Consider the following 26,268-nt stretch of genomic DNA (forward strand, 5'->3'; position numbering starts at 1 on the left):
CAGGGTAGAGTATTTCTTTAAACAATGGATGTAGTTAGTGTCCCCTTCTCATTTATTTCACTCAAGAACTGAACTGGATTGAAGCTTAAAGTCCCCCAGGAAAGGGGATGAATAAACACACACACACACACAAAGGGAAGAATAATATGAGGGTGAGACAAAAATTATCCACATTCAGGTTATATTAAAACTTTTGTAAATTCTACAGCCAGAGTGCGGATAATTTTTGACTCACACTCTTAAGGTGATAGTGTGCTATGTACCCTTTTGTATCAAGTTAAAGCTACAAAAAGGAGGCAACTAAATAACCAATTAAAATTAATATATTTTGAATTTTGACAGAAAACATTAAAGTAACACAAAGATCAGTAACAAAGTAATGATGCAAGTTTCACATAGTGTTTGATTGCATCTGAGTGTGATCATATTTAATTACTTCTGAGACTGGAGTTTCTGCCTGTAGAGGACTGATTCCACAATTAAAACCTGTAATCTAGTCGCCATGTTACTCAGCCCTCTTTAAGGAAAACAAAATAAAAGGGCAGCAATGTGTATGTATTCAAGAGGTGTCTCAAATTTTTACAAAGAGACAATTCAATTTTCATTGCTTTTCATTTCATTTAAAACACAACAATTTTCCTTTTTTTTATTTTTATTTTTGTGCTTCAGGTGAGTTATAAGGGATTCTAATCAAAAAGAAAGTAACAGACTAGGTAAGTTAGTACTGTGAAGGATGCTATTAAGTACTTGGTGTTGTCACTCACTGCTGTCGACAGGTACAGTGTGTGCTACTACATGGCAGTAATTTGATAGCTTGCTTTTTAATGAAAATAGTTGTTTGGTTTACTTTAAAACACTGCAAAATCATTCTAAAGACTACAATAATGTCAAAATACTGGTTATTTGAAATAAGCCATTTTTGCTGCTTGGAGTACACAAACGTGATTTCCGAGTGGCAATGCATGAAATTTGGAGTTGAAGAATATAGAAAGTCATCTTGAAGTGAAAAAAAATGCATTTGAGTTAAACTCAAATACCTGCTCAGAGAATGGGAGAGACTTCAGCAAGGATAGTTCCATATTTTTCATGTGGGCTAGAAGAGAAAGAATAGAACATAGGTGTTGCATCTGCAAGAAAACTGAAGTGAAATATGTGGACTCAGACCAATAATTTGTGGAACCCTCAACCCAGGTTCAATACAGACAATGGCTTAACAAATTCCAATGCTTATTCATTTGTCCACTAATTTCCTTTTACTTCAGTTACTCTACTTAGTTTTTTTTTTATTTTTCATGTATGGCTATTAATATTTCTACTATTTTCAGTACGTTTTGAAATAGTTACACATAATGTAAGTTTCTGCATACTAAATTTGTAATAAATGGCCAGAAAAAATTGTACTTCGCTGACTGAATTCATCCTGCTGGGATTAACAGACTCATTGGAGATACAGGTTATCCTCTTTTTGCTTTTTTCTGTGATTTACACGCTTACAGTTGTGGGGAATGTTGGGATGATCCTCTTAATCAAGACTGATCCCCGACTTCACACACCCATGTATTTCTTCCTGGCTAACCTGTCCTTTGTGGACATTTGTTATTCATCCACCATCACCCCAAAGATGCTGGTAGATTTTTTAATCAGAGAAGAAAACCATCTCCTTTGCTGGCTGCTTTCTGCAGATGTATTTCTTTATTGCCTTGGCCACAGCTGAATGCATCCTTTTTGGGTTAATGGCCCGTGACCGTTATGTGGCCATATGCAACCCTCTCCTTTACTCCTTGATCATGTCCAGGACTGTCTGCCTAAAGATGACAGCAGGGGCTTTTGCAGCAGGACTGTTGAACTCCATGTTTCAAACAAGTTGTATAAGCAGCTTCCCATTCTGCAGTTCCAATGTCATCCATCACTTCTTCTGTGACTGCCCTCCAATTATTAGGCTCTCATGTTCTGACACACGCCTGTATGAAACCATCTTGTCCACTTTTTGCTGGTGTGAATATAGTTGGAAGCCTGCTGGTGATCCTTACCTCCTACTCCTACATTCTCTTCTGCATCTTTCGTACGCATTCAGGGGAGGGGAGGCGCAAAGCTTTCTCAACGTGTGCCTCTCACCTGACTGCTATCATTCTATTCTATTCCACCTCCATCTATACTTACCTGAGACCTACTTCCAGCTACTCCCTGACTCAAGACAAAGTGGCTTCTGTGTTCTACACAGTGGTGATCCCCATGTTGAATCCTCTGATCTACAGTCTCAGGAATAAGGATGTAAAGAAAGCTTTATGGAATATAAGTACTAGGAAAAGGGTTCCTTTATTTTTGTGATGATTTGGTTCATTTTCAAAACTAAATAGAACATGTATTAAAATTTCAAAAGTTGGTCAGACATTTTCATTAGCTCCTTTTCTATACAATAATTTTCTGTTAATACTAGAGTACATATATCTAATAGAAATAATTTATCAAACTTCAGTAAGAGAGTGGAACTTTCATGTAGTCATTGTATTTCCACTGGGCCCCTAAAATAGGGTTTATCTGTAATGAAATTTTGATTAGGGAAATAAAGGACTAAGTATATAGGGACAAAATTACAATATCACATGGAACCAGCTTTGAAGTATATTTTTAATTTTTCATTTATTTTTCTGATGCATTATTTTTCACCATTTATGATTTGTAAAAGTTGTTATATATCATGTGTCAAATGTTTTAATTTCAAAATAGATTTCCATTTTATTTTATTGAATTATTTCCTGGGCAGATGCTTAAATCAAATTCAGTAACATGATTTTAATTGCAATAGTAAACTCCCCAACTTTTATTTCCTTTATCCTGGCAAACACATACATATTCACTAAAGAATAAGTATGAATTTGTTTAAAAGTGTTCTACTTAGAAAACTGCTGTTTGGTTAGAATGCACCAAATAAAACAGCTTTTCTTCTATTCCCTTCTTTATGTCTCAAAAATGTCCTATTCTTCTTTGGCTTTCTCTCTACCAGACTGACACATATACAGAAAGCCACATGTCCACATGTGCAGCTGTCTCAGAGCTGAATCAGGGCATCGTTCCAAAGCAGGTGGATCAATGTTTAACGGATGAAACCCACACATATTCTGTATAGTAGGCTCATGGGCTTCCTGCCTAGGGAAATCTTCTGTCAAACACCAGTAAAAATCCATTAAAGTTAATCTGAATATTAAAGGTAAGCATTAATATGGAGGTGGAATGGAAGTGACTTAGAACTCTGGAGGAAACTGAGTGGGGTTCACGTCTTGCTAAGATGGTAACTAAACTTGTAGTTTTTGGAGGGAAGTTCCCCATGGCTCTTCCCTTACATTTGTTGCTGAAGTTGCACCTGATAGAAGCTGTGATGTTCAAGTCATTTGAGATGTGGCAAAGCAGACCTCATGACTTGACACAAAGTTGTCATCCAGCTCAACCCTGTAGGACCCTTTGTGACCCACGTAGTTCACCTTGCCCAGATGAATATTCGTGTAGGCATGAAGTTAGTAGTTAGGACCTCTTTCTAATTTATTTCACTCAAGAATGGCATTGAGATGAAGGTAAATTCACCCAGACAAGTGGAGGTTTACATACACACACATTCACACAAAGATGTGTACACACACACACACAAGGGAAAAATAATAATTTGACAGTGGCTTGTGTACCCTTTTGAAATAAGATAAAATTACAAAGAAAGAGGAAACTAAATAGCCAATTAAAAGTTTTTTTAACTTTAGTAAACTTTAAAGTAACACAGAGATCAGTAACCACGTTATGATGCAAGTCCACATAGTGTTTGATTCCATCAACCTGCATGTGATCATATTTTAATTACATTTGAGAATAGAGTTTCTGCCTTTAGAGGATTGACTAACAATTAAATCTATAATCTAGTCCCCGTGGTTACCCAAACTTCTTCAAGGAAAACAAAATAAAAGGGCAGTAATGTGTGTATACTCAGAAGGTGTCTCAAATATTTACAAAGAGGTAATTCAAAATTTCACTGCTTTAATTTCATTTAAAATATGAAAATTGTCTTTTTTAAATATTTGTGTTTCAATTGCATTATGAGGGATTCTAATAAAAAAGAAAATAATAGACTAGACAAGTTAGTCCTGGGAAGGATGCTATTAAGTACTTGGTGATATAATTCACTGCAGTGGACAGGTACAGTGTGTGCTACTACATGGCAGTAATTTGACAGTGCGCTTTGTAATGAAAGCAGTTGTTTGGTTTACTTTTAAAAACTACAAAATCATTCTTAAGAATATGACAGATGTCAAAATATTGGTTATTTGAAATCAGCTATTTTTGCTGCTTAGACAAAACAAAAGTGATTTCTGGGTGGCAATGCATGAATTTTGAGGCTGAAGAATATAGAGAGTCACCTTGATATGAAAATAATGCACTTGAGTTAAACTCACATACCTTTGCAGAGAATGGGAGAGACTTCAGCAGGGACAGTTTTGTACTTTGCATTTTGGATGTGGGCTAGAAGAGAGAATAGAACATAGATGTTGCATTTGCAAAAAACTGAAGTGAAATATGTGGACTTAGACCAGTGATTTGTGGAACCCTCAACCCAGGTTCAATACAGACAATGGCTTAACAAATTCCAATGCTTATTCATTTGTCCACTATTTTCCTCCTAATTCAGATCCTCTATTTACCATGCTCTATTATCCTAGGTCTTTTTTTCTAATACGTCACTAACCTCAGTAAAATTTCTATTACTTTCTGTAAAATTTGGACAGTGAAATATTTACACCTAATGTAAGCTTAAGCATACTATATTTGTAATAAATGGCTAGAAAAAATTATACTTCACTGACTGAGTTCATCCTCTTGGGATTAACAGACTCATTGGAGATACAAGTTATCCTCTTTTTGCTTTTTTCTGTGATTTACATGCTTACAGTTGTGGGGAATGTTGGGATGATCCCCTTAATCAGGACTGATCCCTGACTTCACACACCCATGCATTTCTTCCTGGCTAACCTGTCCTTTGTGGACATTTGTTATTCATCCACCATCACCCCAAAGATGCTGGTAGATTTTTTAATCAGAGAAGAAAACCATCTCCTTTGCTGGCTGTTTTCTGCAGATGTACTTTATAGGCTTGGGCAAAACTGAATGCATCCTTTTTGGGTTAATGGCCTATGGCCGTTACGTGGCCATATGCAACCCTCTCCTTTACTCCTTGATCATGTCCAGGACTGTCTGCCTAAAAATGGCAGCAGGGGCTTTTGCAGCAGGACTGTTGAACTCCATTGTTAACACAAGTTATGTAAGCAGCTTGCCGTTCTGCATTTCCAATGCCATCCATCACTTTTTCTGTTACAGCCCCCCCCCCCCCACTTTTTAAGCTCTCATGTTCTGACATACACCTGAATGAAAGCATCTTTTCCATTTTTGCTGGTGTGAATATGGTGGGGGCTCTGCTGGTGATTCTCACCTCCTACTTCTACATTCTCTTCTCCATCTTTCATATGCATTCAGGGGAGGGGAGGCGCAAGGCATTCTCAACATGTGCCTCTCACCTGACAGCTATCATTCTGTTCTATTCCACCTCCATCTATACTTATCTGAGACCTACTTCCAACTACTCCTTGAATCAGGACAAAGTGGCTTCTGTGTTCTACATGGTGGTGATCCCCATGTTGAATCCTCTGATCTACAGCCTCAGGAATAAGGAAGTAAAGAAGGCTTTATGGAATGTAAATACTAGGAAAAGGATCCCTTCTATTCTGTGATTGTTGGCTTAGGTTTCTTAACTGAATTGAGTAAGTACTGAAGTTTCAAAGTCTGGATCAAGTTTACCATTTTTCATTAGAATATTTTCTAATTAATCATATTCTATTAATACTCAAGTACATGTATCCCATTAGTTATAAACTGTTATCAAATGAATATGAAATTATGGAACTTCATCTAATCATTTTATATTTACATTGAGTTGTCAAATTTAGTGCTTATTTTAAAGTAATTGTGGTTAGGGAAATAAAGGGATTGGATATTTAGAGACAAAAGTGATAATGTCACATGAAACTAGCCATGTAGAGTACTTGTAATTATCAGTTGTTTTTTTCTAATGTATAATTTTTCACCATTTATGATTTGTAAGAGATCATTATATATCACATACGCCAACATGTTTTAAGGAGATGCTTGTTTTATTTTATGGAATGATTTTCTGGGGACATGCTTTAATCAAAATTCAGGAGTATGGTTTTAATTTAACAGTAAACTCCTGATATTTTATTTCTGTTATTCCTGCGAACACATACATATTCATTAAAGAATAACTATGAATTTGTGTAAAAGAGTGCCATGTAGAAAACTGCTGATTAGAATTCACCACTTGCAACAGCTTTTCTTCTATTCCTTTCTTTCTTTCTCAAAAATTTCCTATTCTTCTCTTGCTTTCTTGCTCCCAGATGATAAACACACACAAAAAGCCACATGCACACAGATTCAGCTACTGCAGAGTTTAATCCACACATAGTTCTAAAGCAGGTAGATATTAATATTAAATGAGGGTAACTGACACATATTGTTTGCAATATGCTCATGAATTTCCTGCTTATGGAACTCTTCTATCAATTAACAATAAAAAAAAATTAAAGTTAATTTTAATATTAAAGCTAACCATTAATATGAAGGTGGAATGGGAATTGGCTTATTAGCAAAATAACTTGGTTCAGGGCTTGCTAGAACAACAGGCTCACATAATTTTTGGAGGGAAACTCCCCATGGCCCTTCCCTTGCAGTTGTTGCTGAAGTTGCACTTGATAGAGGCTGTGATTTTCAATTCATCTGGGATGTGGCAAAGCAGACCTAAGGACCTGTCACAAAAGGTTTTCCAGCTGAAGCATCCATGGCCCTCTGGTCCATGTAGTTGAAGAATATTCATGTGCACATACGTGTTGTCTGTGCACCCTTAGGCCATGCTTTCAGTTCAAAGTGGTTGTCTGGCCCTGGAGGCCCTGCAGCAGGTTGATCAGGTTGATCTCAGAGAAGGTTCACTCCTTCATTGAGTGGTTCAGCTACATTATTCTGTACTAGCTGGTTGTTCTTTGGCTGGTCTCTTTCTGCTTTCCCTGCCTTGGTATTTATGGGATTCAAATAATTAACTAGAAAATATTGGTATTCTACTCTTTCCAGTAAATGCTTTAATTTCTAGTAAAACTTAGGAATAGAAACATTGAGTGGGGGATGAAATACAGTTATTTTCAGATTTGTTTTTATAGCCTTCTCTATTTAATTGAGCTCATTTACGAAGTCTGCAAATATTTCCAACATTGGGAGCTCTTAGCTCCTAATGATACTGGTCATTTTTAATTAATTGAATGTGTGATTCTTACATAAATTTTGATTATTTTAACCTGTAATTTCTTGTAAAAAATATCTTTAAAATTATTGTATGTTATTGCTTATTTTTCAAAACACATGCAAAACACGTTCATAATATTTATTTTCTTTAACTCAAAATACATTTAAGTTGCAGAAGCATGAAGAGACTTTTAGATATTATATTGAGTGTGATTTTATCCTTCTCTTTCTTTACAATCTGACAATATTTATTCAAATCTCCCTTTATGAATATAGTTTCTTTGTGTCTCTTTGCTATATTATCTCCTTTGTTTCCTGTTTCTCTAATTTTCCGTGTCTTTTACTTCACTTGAATGTTTAGTGTTACCACCTTCTGCAAGTATATAGTTGTAGGACTTTCCTGGTGGCACAGCAGTTAAAAATCCATCTGCCAATGCAGGGGACACGGGTTCAATCCCTGACACTAAGGAATTAAGCCCGTGTGCCACAACTACTGAGCCTGCACTCTAGAGCCTGAGAGCCACAACTACTGAAGCCCACAGGCTCTGCACTCTAGGGCCTGCATACTGCAACTACTGAGCCTGTGGCTGCAACTGCTGAAGCCAGAGCACCTACAGCCCGTGCTCTGAAACAAGAGAAACCACCAAAATGAGAAGCCTGTGCACCTCAATGAAGAATAGCCCCCACTCGCTGCAACTAGAGAAAGCCCATGCAAAGTAGGAAGACCCAACACAGTCAATAAATAAATACATTTTAAAAAATAATAAGAAAACAGATATGTGGTCATTTGTCGTGAAACCAAGATATAATTTACTGCTTTGGCTGGGAAATTGGTATGTACCTATGTTAACATTCTCTTTAAATGCTGTGATATTAGTCCTACTGTGGAAACATTCATGTACCCATGCACCATCCTTAAATCTCAGAGTAGTCCTTGGGATATTTCAGTCACTTAAGAAATATTATTCTCCACAGAATTGTTAACGGAAGAGCTTACAAATACTGGCCAAGGAATGTCAAAGTTTTGGAAACAGGAGACCGACCTGATGAAGAGCTAGATCAAAAACTGAGTTTGTAAACTGGGCTCAAAATGTTCAACCTACTGAAATTGTAGGATCATTTTAAATTGTGATGTAAAAAAAGTAAGATGTTAAAATATAATTTACTAGCCATGTTTGTGTTGTCTGTATGTCAGAGTCATTACCTTGCTGATACAGCAAACAGAAAGATGAAAATAGACATGGACTTTCTTCCACATCTGTTTGATTCTCCTCTATCTCCCTGAGGTCTGAGTTCAACCTTCTGTCCATACAGTACTGAGGGAAAGATGCAAAACAATTCCTGGGTTTAAGAAAAAAATACAACTACAGACACAAATGGAGAAACACTTTCTCTTGGTTCTTACTCAAACAGTTGCAGGAAATGGACTTGTTGAACCATATTTGGTATAACACGTACTGTGGAATCAATCACCTGTTGCCAAGTGAGTGCAGTCAGGTGCTATACAATGACCCTGTGGAATGTGGGGGATGAAGGTGAAGAAACTTAGATAATTTATGCAGAGGGAGAGGAGAAGAAAAGCAATGCATCTGTACTAATTTGGTTCAACTCTATTAAAGGTAGGAAACTCCTATAATTCTAAGATCTGAGGGTTCTAAAGAAGAATATTCCAGGGCAGGATCCCAGTATTAGGGTAAACACTGTAAAGAATCATTCAGGGACAGGTGGCTTTGACATTTTCCACTGGTGACTTCCATGGTTTCTGGGGTCATTCCAGGGCTATCCAACCAAAATGCGGAGGGGTGATATTCTGGGAGATGTTCTGTTAAGCAAGTGAGCAAATCTCCACGTTTTGTGTTCTCTCCTATTTCATTGCCAAGAACTGAGTCACATGGTCATGCAAGTGGAAAGAGATATGGGAAACACATCTGGGCTACTACAGAAAAAAAAAAACGAAGGAGAACTGGGTTTGTTCATCGCTTTTCAGTCTCTAACAGGGTGCATGATACAATCATGGGGACCAAGGAGAGCAGTGAAAGGAATTAAGGAGGAAAATGCATGATTTTATCTACTTCACGGAAAAAAACATTGTCTTTGAATTTAGAAAGAGAAGATTGAGAAAAGTGAAATAGTAATGAAACTAAAGTTTTTTAGAAAATTGTGGTTATCAGGGGAGAAGCGTGATAGGGAGAGAGAGACTTTGAGGTTGGGATTGACATATACACACTGCTATATTTAAAATAGATAACCAACAAGGACCTACTGTATAGCATAGGGAACTCTGCTCAGTATTCTGTAATAACCTAGATGGGAAAATATTTGAAAAAAAGTAGAAAAACATAAAAAAATAAAAATAAAAAAATAAAAATTATTTCAATATAAAATGACTACAAGGGTGTTAACTAAAGAAATCCCCAGAAAAATAGAAGAAAATGAGTGAAATTAGTTAATATTTGGAAGAGTCAGAATAATTTGATGACTAGTCAGTGTAAATAATGTAGGTCAAAAAAGATGGAGAACAGTGAATATGTCATATTTTCTAATGTGGCTGATTTTATGTATGGTAAACATGAGAATCAAACAGAAGAACATGCTTGGAAAGAAACTACATAAATCCTGTGACCACTTCTCACAGTATATGCACCACTTCAGCCCTGTTCCATCGTTTCCCATATAGATTTTTGCAACCACATCTTAAGTGGTTTCTCTGCTTCCACTCTTGTGTGCAGTAAAGTTCTTATGTCACATTCCATATCTTCCAGACATTTTACTCACTGCTAACAATGGAAGGGAACACAGTACATATGATCAGTGATTGCAAAGGTTCGATGATGCAGGTGTAAAGTATTGAGTCTGTAAAATGCCCCAGAGTGTTCTATGTAGATGTCTCTGTACTTAGAGCTGGATGTGCATCAATAAACAAGACAAATACCCTAGGTTCAAGGAGTTTAAGACCAGAGAGAAAGGCAAATTATGGGATAAATATTAAGATATAACACTATAAAGTTCAAACTGGAAGTTATATAAGAAAGCATGCCAGTAGATATGTTTAACTCGTAGAAATAACATGTTACTTTTCATAGGATATGACATACCAGCTCTACCTGAGAGATGAACAGGTGTTTGACTGTCAGACATTGTGACCAATTTATAGGATACAAAGCTACCTGTGCTTCCTGAAGAGTATAGCACAGCACCTGATATGGCTGCATATTTAGTGAATGCTTTGATAAGTGAATAGAGATGGGCTGAATGCATGAATTAATTACTTTACATGGCTTAGCAAAGATTCAAAGCAAAAATAAAAATTTACACTACATTCTCTTTCCTATTGGTTTTAAAGCCTTCACAATATCTTCTTCCCATTCCCACCTGCTTGATATAGACAACTCAGTGTACTATATAGTCTTGTTCAAACTCATCTCATTTTCTTATGTATGTACCTGTAACTAAAGATAAATTCTATACATGGTGTGAACAGAGGGCTTATCTCAGAAACAAACTAGATGATGCATGAATTCTAGATGCTTTGCAAGTTACACACTGTGAGGTTAAGAAATGGCATTTTAATAATTTCAAATTTTGATTCCACTGATTGCATACATAGATATTGACCAATTTTAAGACTGTGAATGTCTTAAACAGCCTTTCCCAGGAGGGGAATTTCTTCACTTTCCCAAGATCTAGAGGTTGGGGAGATAGGTAGAGAGGAGTGGCTAGGAGGCTGGTGCTCCTCAGACCATATTCCACAGAGAGAGACACTTCAATGCAGCACTAATTGACCCAGAGGGAGCCGTGGTTATTTTCTATGTTGTCACTTGATAAACAGTTTATTGAGTATAAAATGCAATGTGTCACGGAGAGAAGATATCTCCACAATAATAAGGGGCTATTATCTATCTAAGTGAACTGATTGATTTCAGCAAAGTATGAGCTTCAAGGGAAAATAAGAATGGCAGAATGTATTACTTGAATAATTCAAATAGATGTTTATATTACATAAGACCGTGGTCCTTGTAAAAGAGTAACTCATAGTGATTTCTCCATAATATAAAAAGGTAAGCAGTAATTATTTTAACCTGCTTGTTTTATTGTAGTGTATTCTTTTAATTCACGAATCAAAAGTCCTAGCTGCTCAACATCACTAATTATTGGAGAAATGCACATCAAAACTACAATGAGGTATCACCTCACACCAGTTAGAATGGGCACCATCAGAAAATCTACTAGCAATAAATGCTGCAGAGAGTGTGGAGAAAAGGGAACCCTCTTGCATTGTTGTTGGGAAAGTAAATTGGTACAACCACTATGGAGAACAGGATGGAGGTACCTTAAAAAACTAAAAATGGAATTACCATATGACCCAGCAATCCCACTCCTGGGCATATACCCAGAGAAAACCATAATTTAAAAATACACATGCACCCCAATGTTTATTGCAACACTGTTTACAATAACCATGTCATGGAAGCAACCTACATGTCCAACAACAGAAGAATGGATAAAGAAGATGGTACATATATACAATGGATTATTACTCAGCCATAAAAAGGAATGAAATTGGGACACGTGTAGAGACGTAGATGGACCTAGAGATTGTCATACAGAGTAAAGTAAGTCAGAAAGAGAAAAATAAATATTGTATAGTAACACATACATGCGGAATCTAGAAAAATTGTTCAGATCAACCCATTTGCAAGGCACAAATAGAGACACAGATGTAGAGAACAAACATATGGACACCAAAGGGGGAAAGTGGGGGGACTGGGGTGGGGTGGGATGAATTGGGAGATTGGGGTTGCATGTATAGCTATACATGCATTACTAATAAGAAAAAAAAATGTAAAAAAAAGAATCGAATGTCCTAAGAAAAGAAAAAGCACTTTCATCGAATCTCATTCATTAATAAGATAAATCTTCTGAACTTGAAACATACAGAGTTTATAAGAATTTTCTTTTGCTTTTAAACAGTCTGTGAGATGTAAAATAGACATGAAATCAATTTGCTACTGTGAAGAAGTTTATATTACTTCATTTTATTAATAATATTATTAAGAATATTAAATTCAAAACAGTATTTCCTCTTGAATATTCCAAGAAGTCTATTAAGCTTTAATTAAGAATATGAACTCTGGCATTACACTGATGAATTGAAATCACCAAAGTCACATACTAGTTTTTGACACTGCACAAGATACTTAAAGTCTCTATGCCTCTGGCTCTTTATGCAAAATGTGAATAATAGTCTATTTCATTCAGATTGCAATAAATAGGGTAACACAAAGTCAATAGAGTGGTTAGCCCATAATAAATGTATAAAAACTGATAACCATAAAAACATAGTTAAAAATAACAAAGCCTCTCTACTTTCCATAGTTATGATAGTTCCTGCTAAAATAGAGACATTGGTAAAGGAAGGACTGAAGTTCCCATGTTAGAACTGCCAACATGCCACTAATTGTTAATAGAGAGACTAGATCAAGTTCAGAAAAAGAAAATAATCAAAGAAGGTTATATTTGGGGATGCTATCAGATATTAAATAGGATTTCATTTAGACAATTAAATTTAATTTTGTTTCTATTTCTATAATGAAATCTACTTCTCCTATGTATTCCAAGTACAACTGTCAGACTGGCACAGATGAGAGGGTAAAAAAAAAAAAAAAAAAAAAAAAACTAAAAATAAAAGCCTGGTAAATTAGAGTGTTTTTTTCTCTAGAAATTACTGATGGTATATACCCACCCAGCAGAAAATTATCAGTTAATTTTAACTCAATATTCCTCCAAAATGCTACTCTGTACATTCTTTTCTCTCTGAGATTGAGAAAAGGCTACTCTAGGGAAGGATAAAAGATCAGCAAAATTCAAAAAAAAAAAATCAGTTAAATTATGTAATGTCCTTGTTAAATCACTCAATGGCCCGATCCTTTGGTTAGTGCGTACTTGAATCTAGTTAAACATAGTATGATTGCTGAGGTCAGTGGAAAATCTTCATTTATGCAATTTTCTGTTGGGGAATATTTATAAGCCACTCACTCATGTGAGCACCTGACTAATCTTCAGAATACACAATTGAATAAGGACATGAGGGTGTTTTTCTCCTATAAAAATATTTTGCTATTTTTGTAAATAAAGATAACAATGATTCTGTGTTAACCTAAGATCTTATGAAGGCTTAGGTTCAGCATCTCTTCTTGAGCATTTATCTGGTGCTCTGATAACACCTTATTTTACTCTCTACATAGCCTGCACACTGTCCTGCACTACCTGACTTACAGGTCTGACTTCACCACTAGTTGCTAAGCTCTGCAATGGCAGAAATCAAGATCATATTACTTACCATTTGTGTCTTTTGTATTTAGCATAGTTTGTATTTAACAACATGTTTTATTCAACCATAATAGACTACAATATGTGTAACAAGTTATGCATGAATTTACTGCCTGATACATTCGGTCAAACATGTCTGTATGGCTGAAAATTCAATTCCCTTCCAGCTGGTTTTCATAAGGTGTCAGTCCTGAAGAAAAACTATATATATACATATATATATTTATGTATATATGTAGTAGATTGTTAGATTGTAGATATATAGATAAAAAGTCTTGAAAGACTGAGAAGATTTAAAATAAGAAAGTAATTATCAAATGTAAAAACAGAAAGAAAAAAGAAAGAGAAGAAAACAGAAAAACCAAAGAGAGAGGTGTGAGAGAAGATTTAGAGGAACACACTAGGGCTGAGTTTGAACAACATACTATTTGAATCTAAAACTTCTCAGGCCCTTGGTCCCTTCTCTTGACATTTCTGAGCTGTACACAGAGATGAGCCAGGAGGAAGCTTTGCCTTTATAGTTTGCTGTGAAACATGAATCACAAAATTAAAGAGAATTCACTGCAATAAGAAGGGAAAAGTTTGAGATCAGTGAGAACAAAGACTCAAAGTAGAAATTGTCAGTTTCTACATCTATTTGGGGTTTCTGAGAAGGAAGAGGGGGTCTTCAAAGAAGGAAGGGAGGCTGTATTCTGTAGCAAGTGAAGACACACTTGGAGTTTGGGAATGAGGGAGAAAGTTCAAAACTCATGACAATGGATTGGGAGAAGGTGATAATCTGTGAAACAAGTCACTACTTAGCATTAATGATGCTGGGTGGAAATCACAGAACTGATGTCTAGGACCCAGTACAGTGGAGGAGAGATGGCACTTACTTGGTCCAAAAATGCTTAATTATGAATTGAGCTGTTTGGGCTAAGTCTACACTGCATTTAGCACCTTGCTTTATGATAGTTATTCAGATATCTATAATTAGGATAGATATTATACAATGTACATATATTCATAATACATACCATATATTCACAATGTTTTATATGTTCACAATATATTATATATGTTCAGACATACTTCTTTAGAGGTAGAAGAAGAGGTACACAAAGGCTAACTTTACATTTGGTCTGGTGTCGGGTATGTGATCTCTGGGATCATATCCTTTTACTCATGTTCTTTTTCCTTATTCTTGTTTAATTATTCCATAAAGGACTTAAAATTATGTAATTACTAGTAAAGGCCCCAGATTAGAAATGTAAGTAGATTACTAAGAATGTTGGGGGCTATTGTGGGGTTGAGGACAAATTACATCAAAATCTTCTCTCTCTGATATTCTAAATTCAGGTGAACATAAGACTTGCCATGCTATTTTATTTCTGCTATAAATTTCTATGCTATATCACATGGAATATGCATGATGGAAACAAGGACATATGTCTTTTCTTTCTGGTCAGTGTCTAAGTCTCTTTCCCACATAGTGAGTGGCCCAGGCTGGACTGAACTGGGCCTGACAGTAGAGCCTTACTGATCACCTTGCCCTTTGGTTACCTGAGATGCAGCTCACAGGGGAGACCTCAAGCCAAACATGAAATAATCACATAAATAAATTACAACTTAGAGAGTTCTCGGCAGAAAAAAATTACAAATAAAAAACAGACCAAATTGATCAGGAATAAAAAGGCAGTTCTCGTTAGAAAATGTCCCAAATAACCTAGAGAAGTTCCTAGACTGAGACTAGGCTACCTGACATAGTGCTCTTTTTTTATTGTTTGTTTTTCTGTGTTTTTCATATACCCATAATTTTAACATGAGCAGGAAGAATAGATTTTTCTGTTTTCTGTTTTCACACTGTAGAATTTTAGAATATTGAATGTAAAATATATTTCCACAAATAAAAAACAAACATACTGATTATCCTGTGACACTGGATTTGAAATCATCAATCTGTTACTTCCCATTTTGCTGCTGGACTGAGCCAAGTGGAGTGACTTCTCAATCTTCTGTTCACAGATGGGATCCAGGGGACAGAATTCCCTGCCATGGAACAGGACTACATTGGTGGGTTTCATCTTGCTCGGTTTCTCAGATATTCCTGACCTCCAAGGATTACTTTTTGGGGTATTTTTGATCATCTACATGATTATTCTGATGGGAAATAGCCTCATCATCATAATAACCAAGACAGAGCCTTCCCTTCAGACCCCCATGTACTTTTTCCTGGGGAACTTTTCTTCCTTGGAAATATGTTATGTATCAGTCACTGTCCCTAGATTATTAGTGGATCTTTGCAGACAAACAAGAAATATATCCTTTCTGGCCTGTGCTGCTCAAATGTATTTCTTTCTGGTGTTTGGAGCATTGAGTGCTTGCTTTTGACTGCAATGGCTTATGACAGGTATGTGGCCATTTGCCACCCATTACTCTACCCTCTCCTCATGAACAGGAGGCTGTGTGTCCAACTGGCAGCTGGCTGTTGGGTCAGTGGAATTCCAGTCCACACAGGCTTTACCTACCAGGTCTTCTCTCTTCCCTTCTGTGGCTCTAACCAGTTGAATCACTTTTTCTGTGATGTACCACCAGTGCTTAAACTTGCCTGTGGGGACACTTTTATGATTGATATATTGATTTATGTAATTGCTCTTCTAGTTGTTACTATTCCTTTCATGTTGATTCTTGGATCTTATGTGAGAATAATTGAGACCATCCTGAAGCTGACTTCAGCCACTGGGCGAGCCAAGGCCTTCTCCACCTGTTCTTCTCATCTCATGGTTGTGTCTTTATTCTTTGGATCAGGACTCATTACATATTTAAGACCGAATTCCAGTCATTCAATAGGAATGGACAAATTTCTTTCTCTTTTTTACACCATTGTCACACCAATGTTTAACCCTGTGATATACTGTCTGAGAAACAAAGATGTTATGGTGGCCCTGAAAAAACTCCTCCTGATATGAATTGTCCTAAGACTCAAAAACATCACTTCATAAAATTTGTTTTGTACTCATTACAGTCTCCACACACTATTATGCTATACACTATTAAAATTAGTTTAATTATCAAAGCATTAAAAATAAACAATGCTGCTAAAATAATTTAAGCAATATGCCAGTCCTACCGAATATTTTCTTCAACTCTAAAGCATGCCTATATATACTGCATTTCCTACATATACACTATATTTACTACCATGGGTCCCGTGAAAATTCACAGGCTCTGGTATCTGAGGACCCCACGTTAGACTAGATCCTGTTAAATTTTAGCTGATCTCCTTTCAGTATATAGGGCCAGAATATTACTGCCTAAACAAAATTTATCATTTCATTATAGTGAAAGTGTCACTATCAAACCAAAAATTTGAGACACATTTTAAACAAGAAAGGATTAAGAGCACACTCATAAGTCAGGAGAAAGAATTACTTGTTAAATAAGTCAGAGGTGAAAAGACAAAGACACAAGTGACAGGAATGGGTTAATCCTTGTCTCCTCAGCCTTGTATATGTGATGTGGTCTTGGGAGTCCCTGATACTAATTGAACAGTACCCTTAGACTGTTCCAATTGAATATACAGCCTCCTTGTAAAGTTATGGAAAAATAGTATAAATGATCCTCATTTTACAAACAAATAAAATGACATTAAAAATTGACTTGTCTAAAAGCAGCGGAAACCAGCTTAAAACCTGGACTGTTACTGTCTGACCTCTTATGCTGCTTTTGGACATGGTATATGAGCTAGAACAGAATGTATACTTAGGTGAAGTGATTCATCTAGTCTCGTTGTTTAAGTCCTGCTTTAACATCTACAAAGCATGGAAAATCTGTAACTCAGGTTTGACAATTCACACGTCGTCAGGTTTTTTCCAATACCAGCTACTAATTTTTTTTAATTGAAGCATAGTTGATTTATTATGTTGCTTTATTTTCCGATGGACAGCAAAGTAATCCAGTTATACATACTTTTTCCTATTCTTTTCCATTATGGCTTATTACAGGATATTGACTATAGTTCCACATATATGTATATATTTATAGTAGAACCTTGCTGGTTATATATATATAGGAGGGTGTGTGTGTGTGTGTGTGTGTATTTCTTTGCTGATATGCAGTCAGAACTTGTTCGTTATCTATTTTATATACAATAGTTTATATCTGCTAATCCCAAACTCCAAATTGATCCCACCCCCCAGAGCTCTCTGTCCCCTTTGGTAACCATAAATTTGTTTTCTATGTTTGTGAGTCTGTTTCTGTTTTGTAAATAAGTTAATTTGTACCAAATTTTAGATTCCACTTATAAGTGATATAGGATTTTTGTCTTCCTCATTCTGACTTACTTCACTTAGTATGATGATCTTTAGGTCCATCCAAATTGCTGCAGATGTCATCATTTCATTCTTTTATACAGCTGAGCACATCTTCTTGTATGCATGTAGCACATCTTCCTTTACATTCATCTGTCCGTGGATATTTAGTTTGTTTCCTTGTCTTGGCTATTATAAATAGTGCTGCTATGAACATAGGGGTGTGTGTATCTTTTCAAATAATAATTTTGTCTGAATATATGTGCAGGAGTAGAATTGCTTGATCATATGGCAACTCTATTTTGAGGTTTTTAAGATACCTCCATACCCTTTTCCATAGTGGTTGTTCCAGTTTACACTGCCATCAACAATGTACCAGGGTTGCAGCAAGTGGTGGTACTATTCTTGCGGTTTGTGGGCTCTAGGGTGTGTGGGCTTCAATATTTGTGGAGCCCAGGCTCAATAGTTGTGGCTCAGCTTGCAGGCTCTAGATCACAGGCTCAGTAGTCATGTTCCCTGGGCTTAGTTGCTCCGTGGCATGTGGATCTTTCCGGACCAGGAATCGAACCCATGTCCCTGCAATGACAGGCAGATTTTTAACCATTGTGCCACCAGGGAAGTCCCTGTAGATTTTTTTAATGACGCCCATTTTGACTGGTGTGAGGTGATACCTCGTAGTTTTGATTTATATTTCTCTAATAGTTAGCATTTTTAAGCATCTTTTCATGCTCCTGTTGGCAATCTGTATATCCTCTTTGGAGAAATATTTATTTATGTCTTCTGTCCATTTTTGGATTAGATTGTTTGTTTTTTACGTTGTTGAATTTCATGGGCTCTTTGTATATTTTGGAAAATAAGCCCTTGTCGGTTGCATTGTTTGCAAAAATTTTCACCCAGTCCACAAGTTGTCTTTTAATTTTGTTTATGGTTTCCTTTACTGGCAAAAGCTTATAAATTTTATTAGGCACATTTGTTTATTTTTCTTTTATTTCTATTGCCTTGGGAGACTGACCTCACAAAATGTTGCCACAATTTATTTATTTCTCTGTGCAAACTGACTCTCCCTTCATGTGGACATCCAATGGGATTTATTTCTCTTTGTGACATGTATTTGATATGTAAAATCTGTAGTTTAATCTCCTTGTAAGATCAGAATCATGCAATATTTTAACAAATGCAATTATACAATTATGAAATCTTAAAGAAATAAGTTATGTTTTCTTATATATTGTCTTACTCAGGGTAGAGTATTTCTTTAAAAAAGGGTTGAAGTTAGTGTCCCCTTCTCATTTCTTTCACACAAGAACAGAGCTGGATTGAAGGTTAAACTCACTGAAGCAAGGGGAGGGGGAAACACATACACACGCAGAAGAATAATGTGGTAGTGGGCTATGTACCCTTTTGGAATAAGCAAAACTACAAAAAGAAAATTAAATAGCCAAATAAAATTAATAATTTTTAAACAGTGGCAAAATATCTGAAGTAACACAAAGATCAATGATCACCTTAGGTTGCCAGACCTACATCATGTTTAATTCCATTCACTCACATGTGATCTTATTTTAATTATTTTTGAGACTAGATCTCATGCCTTTAGAGGATTGACACCACAGTCAAAACATATAATCCAGTCCCCATGGTTACCCAACCTCTTTTAAGGGAAGCAAAATAAAAGAGCAGCAAGGTGTGTATATTTACAAGGTGTGTCAATTTTTTACAAAGAGGTTATTCCAATTTTCACTGCTTTTCATTTCATTTAAAACTTGAAAGTTGTCTTTTCATTTTTGTTCCTCAACTGGGTTATTAGGGATTCTAATAAAAGAGAACATAATAGACTAGACAGTTTAGTCCTAGGACAGATGCTATTAAGTACTTAGTGCTATAATTCTCTGCCATGGACAGGTACAGTGTGTGGTACTGCTTGGTATCATTTTGATAGTGTCTTTGTAATGAGTACAGTTGTTTGGTTCACTTTTAAACAGTATTAAAATCATTTTTAAGAATATGATAGATGTCAAAATATTGATAATTTTAAATGGGCTGTTTTTGCTGCATGGGAAACATAAAAGCGATTTCCCAGTGGCAATGCATGAACTTTGGAGTTGAAGAATACACAGAGTAGTCCTAAGGAGAAGAAACAAGTGCAATTGAGTTAAACTCACATACCTGCTCAGAGAATGGGAGCGATTTTAGCAAGGATAGTGCTGTATTTTGCATTTTGGTTGTGGGCTAGAAGAGAAAGAATAGAAAGATGTTGCATTTGCAGAAACTGAAGTGAAATGTGTTGACTTAGACTAGTGATTTGAAATTCCTTCAACCCAGATACAACATAGACATCTGCTTAGTAAATTTCAGTGCTTATTCATTTGTCCACTAATTTTCCTCTTGCTTTAGTTACTCTATATACTGTACTCTCTTGTCCTAATTTCTTTTCTTTTAAGTATGACTAACTTCATTAGCATTTCTCCCATTTCCTGTAAACTTTAAAGGGGAAAATGTTTACACCTAATGTAAGTTTAACCATACTATATTAGTAATAAATGGCCAGAAAAAATTATACATGACTGACTGAATTCATTCTGTTGGGATTAGCAGATACACTTGAGCTACAGGTTATCCCGTTTTTGCCTTTTTCTGTGATTTACACACTTACAGTTGTGGAGAATGTTGGGATGATCCTCTTAATCAGGACTGATTTCCGACTTCACACACCCATATATTTCTTCCTGGCTAATTTGTCCTTTGTGGACGTTTGTTTTACAACCACCGTCACTCCAAGGATGCTGGCAGATTTGTCATCAGAGAAGAGAACCATCTCCTTTGCTGGCTGCTTTCTGCAGATGTACTTCTTTATAGCCTTGGGCACAACTGAATGCATCCTTCTTGGGTTAATGGCCTATGACTGTTACATGGCCATATGCAACCCTCTCCTTTACTCCTTGATCATGTCCAGAACAGTCTGCCTAAAAATGGCATCAGGGGGTTTGCAGCAGGACTGTTGAACTCCGTGGTTCACACATTATGTAAGCAGCTTGCCATTCTGCAGTTCCAGTGTCATCCATCACTTCTTCTGTGACTGCCCCCCACCTTTTAAGCTCTCATGTTCTGACATACACCTGAATGAAAGCATCGTGTCCATTTTTGCTGGTGTGAATATAGTTGGGACTCTGCTGGTGATTCTCACCTCCTACTCCTACAATCTTGTCTGCATCTTTCCTATGCGTTCAGGAGAGCGGATGAACAAAGCATTCTCAACGTCTGCCTCTCACCTGACAGCTATCATTCTGTTCTATTCTACCTCCATCTATACTTACCTGAGACCTTCTTCCAGCTACTCCCTGACTCAAGACAAAGTGGCTTCTGTGTTCTACACAGTGGCGATCCCCATGTTGAATCCTCTGATCTATAGCCTCAGGAATAAGAAAGTAAAGAAAGCTTTATGGAATGTAATTACTAGAAAAATGGTTCCTTCATTTCTGTGGTTAGTTAATTTTCTGAAATAAATACAGTGTGTACTGAATGTTCAAAAGCTGGATCAAGCTTATTTTCATTACAACGTAATCTATGTAATCATGTTTTGTTAATACATGCATCAAATTGGATATAATTTACCATACTTATGTAAGACCATGGGCTTTCATCTAATTATTGTATATTTCCCCAACGTTTTTAAAAATTGGGCTTGTTTGTAAAGGAACTTCTGTTAGGGAAAATAAAGTAATAAGTATACTTATATAAAGACAAAAGTTACAATGTCACGTGAAAGTCATTGTGTAGTTTGTTTGTAATTATCAGTATATTATTTTCTGATGCATTCTTTTTCACCATTTATGGTTTGTAAGGGAATGATATATATCACATGCGTTAAAATGTTTTAAATGTAAAATAGACTTTTATTTTATTGAATTATTTCCTGGGGAGATGCTTAAATCAAAATTCAGCAACATTGTTCAAGTTGCAACAGTAAACATACCAACATCCATTTCCTTTATCCCTGCAAACATAACCATATTCATGAAAGAATAAGGATGGACTTGTGTAATGTGTTCTATGTAGAAAACTGCTGTCTGGTTGGAATGTACCAATTACAACAGCTTTTCTTCTATTCCCTTATTTTCTTCTCAAAAATTTCCTATTCTTCCCTCATTTTCTCTCTTCCCAGACTGATTCATACCCACAAAGCCACATGCACACGCATTCAGCTACGGAAAAATTTAATCAAGATTTAGTTCTAAAGCCAGTATTTAATGGCTGAAGTTGACACAGTCTTTATCATAGGCTCATGCATATCCTGATTATGGACATCTTCTATCAATTACCAATTAAAATGCATTAAAGTTAATCTCAATATTAAATGTAAGCATTGATATGGAAGTGGAATGGGAGTGGCTCAGTAGAATTCTGGAGGAATTTGGTAAGATTCAGGGCTTGCTAAGATGATAACCATCCTTCCAGTTTGTGGAGGGAAATTCCCCAGGCCGTTCCCTTGCACTTGCTGCTGAAGCTGCACCTGATAGAAGCTGTGATGGTCACGTCATCAGGGATGTGGCAAAGCAGACCTCACAACCTGTCACAAAGTTGTCATCCAGCTCAACCATCTAGGGCCCTTTGTGGTCAGTGTAGTTCAACTTTGTCAAATGAATATTCCCGTAAGCATGTAGTTAGTAGTTACGTTCTCCTTCTAATTTATTTCACTCAAGAACAGAGCTGGATTGAAAGTTACAATCACCTGGATCAGGGGAGATGTACACACACACACACACACACAAGCAGGGGACGAAAATAATTTGATAGTAGGTTATGTAGCCATTTGGAATAAGGTAAAACTACAAAGAAAGAGGCAATTAAATAGCCAATTATTTTCTTAACTATGACAAAAACTTTAAAAAATAACACAGAGATCAGGAACCACATTATGATGAAGGTTCCACTAGTGTTGATTCCATCCTCCTGCGTGTGACTGTATTTTAATTACTTTGGAGATGAGTTTCTGCCTTTAAAGGATTGACTCCACAATTAAAACCTATAATCCAGTCCTCATGATTCTCAAGCCCCCTTGAAGGACAACAAAATAAAAGGATATCAATGTGTATATGCTCAGAGGGTGTCTTGAATTTTCACAATGAGGTACTTCAATTTTCCACTGCTTTACATTTCTTTTAAATTATGAAAATTGTCTTCTTTTTATTTTTGTGACTCAATTAAATTATCAGGGATTCTAATGAAAAAATAGACTAGACACATTAGTACTGAGAAGAATGCAATAAGTACTTGGTGCTGTCATTCACTGCAGTGGACAGGTACAGTGTCTGCTACTATATGACATTAATTTGATAGTGTGTTTGTAACGAGAACAGTTTTTGTTTGGTTCACTTTAAAACACTACAAAATCATTCTTAAATATGTGATAGATGTCAAAATAATGGTTATTTGAAATGGGCTATTTTTCTACTTGGAGAACACAAAAGTGGTTTCCATATGGTGATGCATGAATTGTGGAGCTGAAGAATAGCAAGAGCTGTTTTTATGAGAAAAACATGCATTTTATTTCAACTCAATACCTGTTCAGAAAATGAGAGGAACTTCAGCAAAGAAAGTCCTGTACTTTGCATTTTGGATGTGAGCTAGAAGAGAAAGAATAGAACACAGATGTTACATTTCCCAAAATACTGAAGTGAAATATATGGACTTAGACCCGTCATTTGTGAATCTCTCAACCCTGATTTGATACAGACAAATGCTTAATAAAATCCAATGCTTATTCACTTGTCCACCAATTTTCCTCTTACTTCAGTTGCTTTATTAACTATGCTCTATTATGCTAGGGTTTTTTCTCTATGTGTTAGTCACTAACCTCATTCATATTTCCACTATTTCCTGTAAGCTTTGGACAATGAAATATTTACACCTAATGTAAGTTTAAGCATAAGTTATCTGTAATAAGTGGCTAGAAAAAATTATACTTCGCTGACTGAATTCATCCTGTTGGGATTAACAGACAAATTGGAGCTACAGGTTATCCTCTTTTTGCTATTTTTTCCTATTCTTCTCTGACTTTCCCTCTTCCCGATGATACATGCACACAGAGCCACATGCACCCACATGCAGCTAATCACATCTCAAAGGACAGAGATAAACAATATAATGTAGGAACGTAAAATGCAAATGCTTAGGTGTACAGGAGAAAAACCAATATAAGGTAATTGAATTCACGTGAAAATATGTCACCTGTAGAGATGAATGGACGCACAAATTTATCACAAATACATAGCTTTACTGCAAATATATAGCTTTATAGAAACAATTTTGAAACAAATAACTTTATTGAAACAATACAGAATGTATGTCAAATAAAATGTGTGACATCAGAAAACAGAAATGTGGTCATTTTTTGCCAAAGTGAGATATAATTTACTATTTTGCCTGGGAAATCCGTATGTACTTACATTTACATTCTCTTTAAATCTTGTGATATTAGTCCTACTGTAGAAACAACGTGTGTATCTGTGCACCATCCTTAAGTCTCAGAGTAGTCCTTGGGATATTTCAGTCACTTAAGAAATATTATTCTCCACAGAATTGTTAACGGAAGAGCTTATAAATACTGGCCAAGGAATGTCAAAGTTTTGCAAACAGGAGCCCAAACTGTTGAAGAACTACATCAAAAATTCTGAGTTTGTAAATTGGGTTCAAAATGTTCAGTCTCCTGAAATTGTAGGATCATTCTAACCTTGTGATGTAAAACAAATAAGATGTTAAAATATAATTTACTACCCATGTTTGTCTTGTCTGTGTGTCAGAGTCATTACCTCGCTGATACGGAAAACAGAAAGATGAAAATAGACACAGACTTGTTTACACATCTGTTTGATTCTCCTCTATCTTCCTGAGGTCTGAGTTCAATCTTTCCTCCATTCAGTACTGCAGGAGAGATGCAAAACAATTCCCAGGTTTAAAAAATATTACAAGTACAGACACAGAGGGAGAAACACTTTCTCTTGGTTCATAAACAGTTGCAGGGAATGGTCTGGTTGAACCATGTGTGGTATAACACACGCTGTTGAATCAGTTACCTGTTGCCAGGTGAGTGCAGTCATGTGGTATTCAGTGACCCTGTGGAATGTGGAGGATGAGGGTGAAGAAACTTCTTAGATAATTTATGTAGATGCAGAGGAGAAAAAAAGCAATGCATCTGTACTAATTTGATTCAACTCTACTAAAGGTAGGAAACTCCTACAGTTCTAAGATCTGAGGGCTCTAAAGAAGACTATTCCAGTGCAGGATCCCAGTATTAGGGTGCTCCACTGTAAAGAATCATTCTGGGACAGGTGGCTTTGGCATTTTTCACTGGTGACTTCCATGGTTTCTGGGGTCATTCCAGGGCTATCCAACCAAAATGCGGAGGGGTGATATTCCGGGAGATGTTCTTTTAAGTAAGTGAGTGAATCTCCACATTTTGTGTTCTCTCTTATTTCTTCTCCAAGAACTGAACCATGTGGTCATGCAAGTGGCAGGAGATACGGGAAACACATCTGGGCTACTAGGGGGAAAAAAAAGAAGTGAAGGAGAATTAAGTTTGTTAGTCGCTTTTCAGTCTCTATCATGGTACACAATACAGTCATGTGGACCAAGGAGACCAGTGAAGGGAACTAAGGAGAAAAATGCATGATTTTATCCAGTTCACAGAAAAAAAATATTGTCTTTGAATTAAGAAAGGGAAAATTGGTGAAAGTGAGATAGTACTAAAAATAAAGTTTTTTAAAAACATGGTTTCCAGCGGGGCACAGTGGAGGCAAAGGAAGCATGGACTGGCAGTTTGGAATTGACATGTACACATGGCTATATTCCAAATAGATAACCAACAAACACCTACTGCATAACACACAGAACTCTGCTCAGTACTCTGTAATAACTTAAAAGAATTTGAAAAATAATACAAAAAATTTAAAAAAAATAAAAAATTAAAAGTATCTGAATATAAAGAATGTACAATGATATAAACTAAAGAAGTTCTCAGAAAAATAAAAGGAAATGAGTGAAATCACTTATTATTTGGAGGAGTCAAAACACTTTGATTACTGACTAAATAATGTGGGTCAAAGAGGTGGAGAAGGAAAAATATGTCATATTTTCTAATGTGATTGTTTTATGTATGGAAAAATTGAGAATCAAACAGAAGAACATGCTTGGAAAGAAACTCTACATAAATCCCGTGACCATTACTCACTACTTCAATCTAAGATCTGAGGGCTCTAAAGAAGAATATTTCAGGGCAGGATCCCAGTATTAGGGTGAGGCTCTGCAT

At 36.1% G+C, this 26,268-nt stretch overlaps 4 pseudogenes; all 4 read left to right on the forward strand.

Annotated features, from left to right (window-relative positions):
• The first annotated feature begins 1,381 nt into the window (after window positions 1-1,381).
• On the forward strand, window positions 1,382-2,328 carry LOC130849976 (olfactory receptor 5F1-like; annotated as a pseudogene).
• Window positions 2,329-4,983: 2,655 nt separating this feature from the next.
• On the forward strand, window positions 4,984-5,765 carry LOC130848531 (olfactory receptor 5F1-like; annotated as a pseudogene).
• Window positions 5,766-15,678: 9,913 nt separating this feature from the next.
• On the forward strand, window positions 15,679-16,622 carry LOC130848532 (olfactory receptor 10AG1-like; annotated as a pseudogene).
• A 3,881-nt stretch (window positions 16,623-20,503) lies between these two features.
• On the forward strand, window positions 20,504-21,466 carry LOC130848533 (olfactory receptor 5F1-like; annotated as a pseudogene).
• Window positions 21,467-26,268: the final 4,802 nt, after the last annotated feature.

Source organism: Hippopotamus amphibius, chromosome 3 (genome assembly GCF_030028045.1).
Source record: "Hippopotamus amphibius kiboko isolate mHipAmp2 chromosome 3, mHipAmp2.hap2, whole genome shotgun sequence".
NCBI classification, from domain to species: Eukaryota; Metazoa; Chordata; class Mammalia; order Artiodactyla; family Hippopotamidae; genus Hippopotamus; species Hippopotamus amphibius.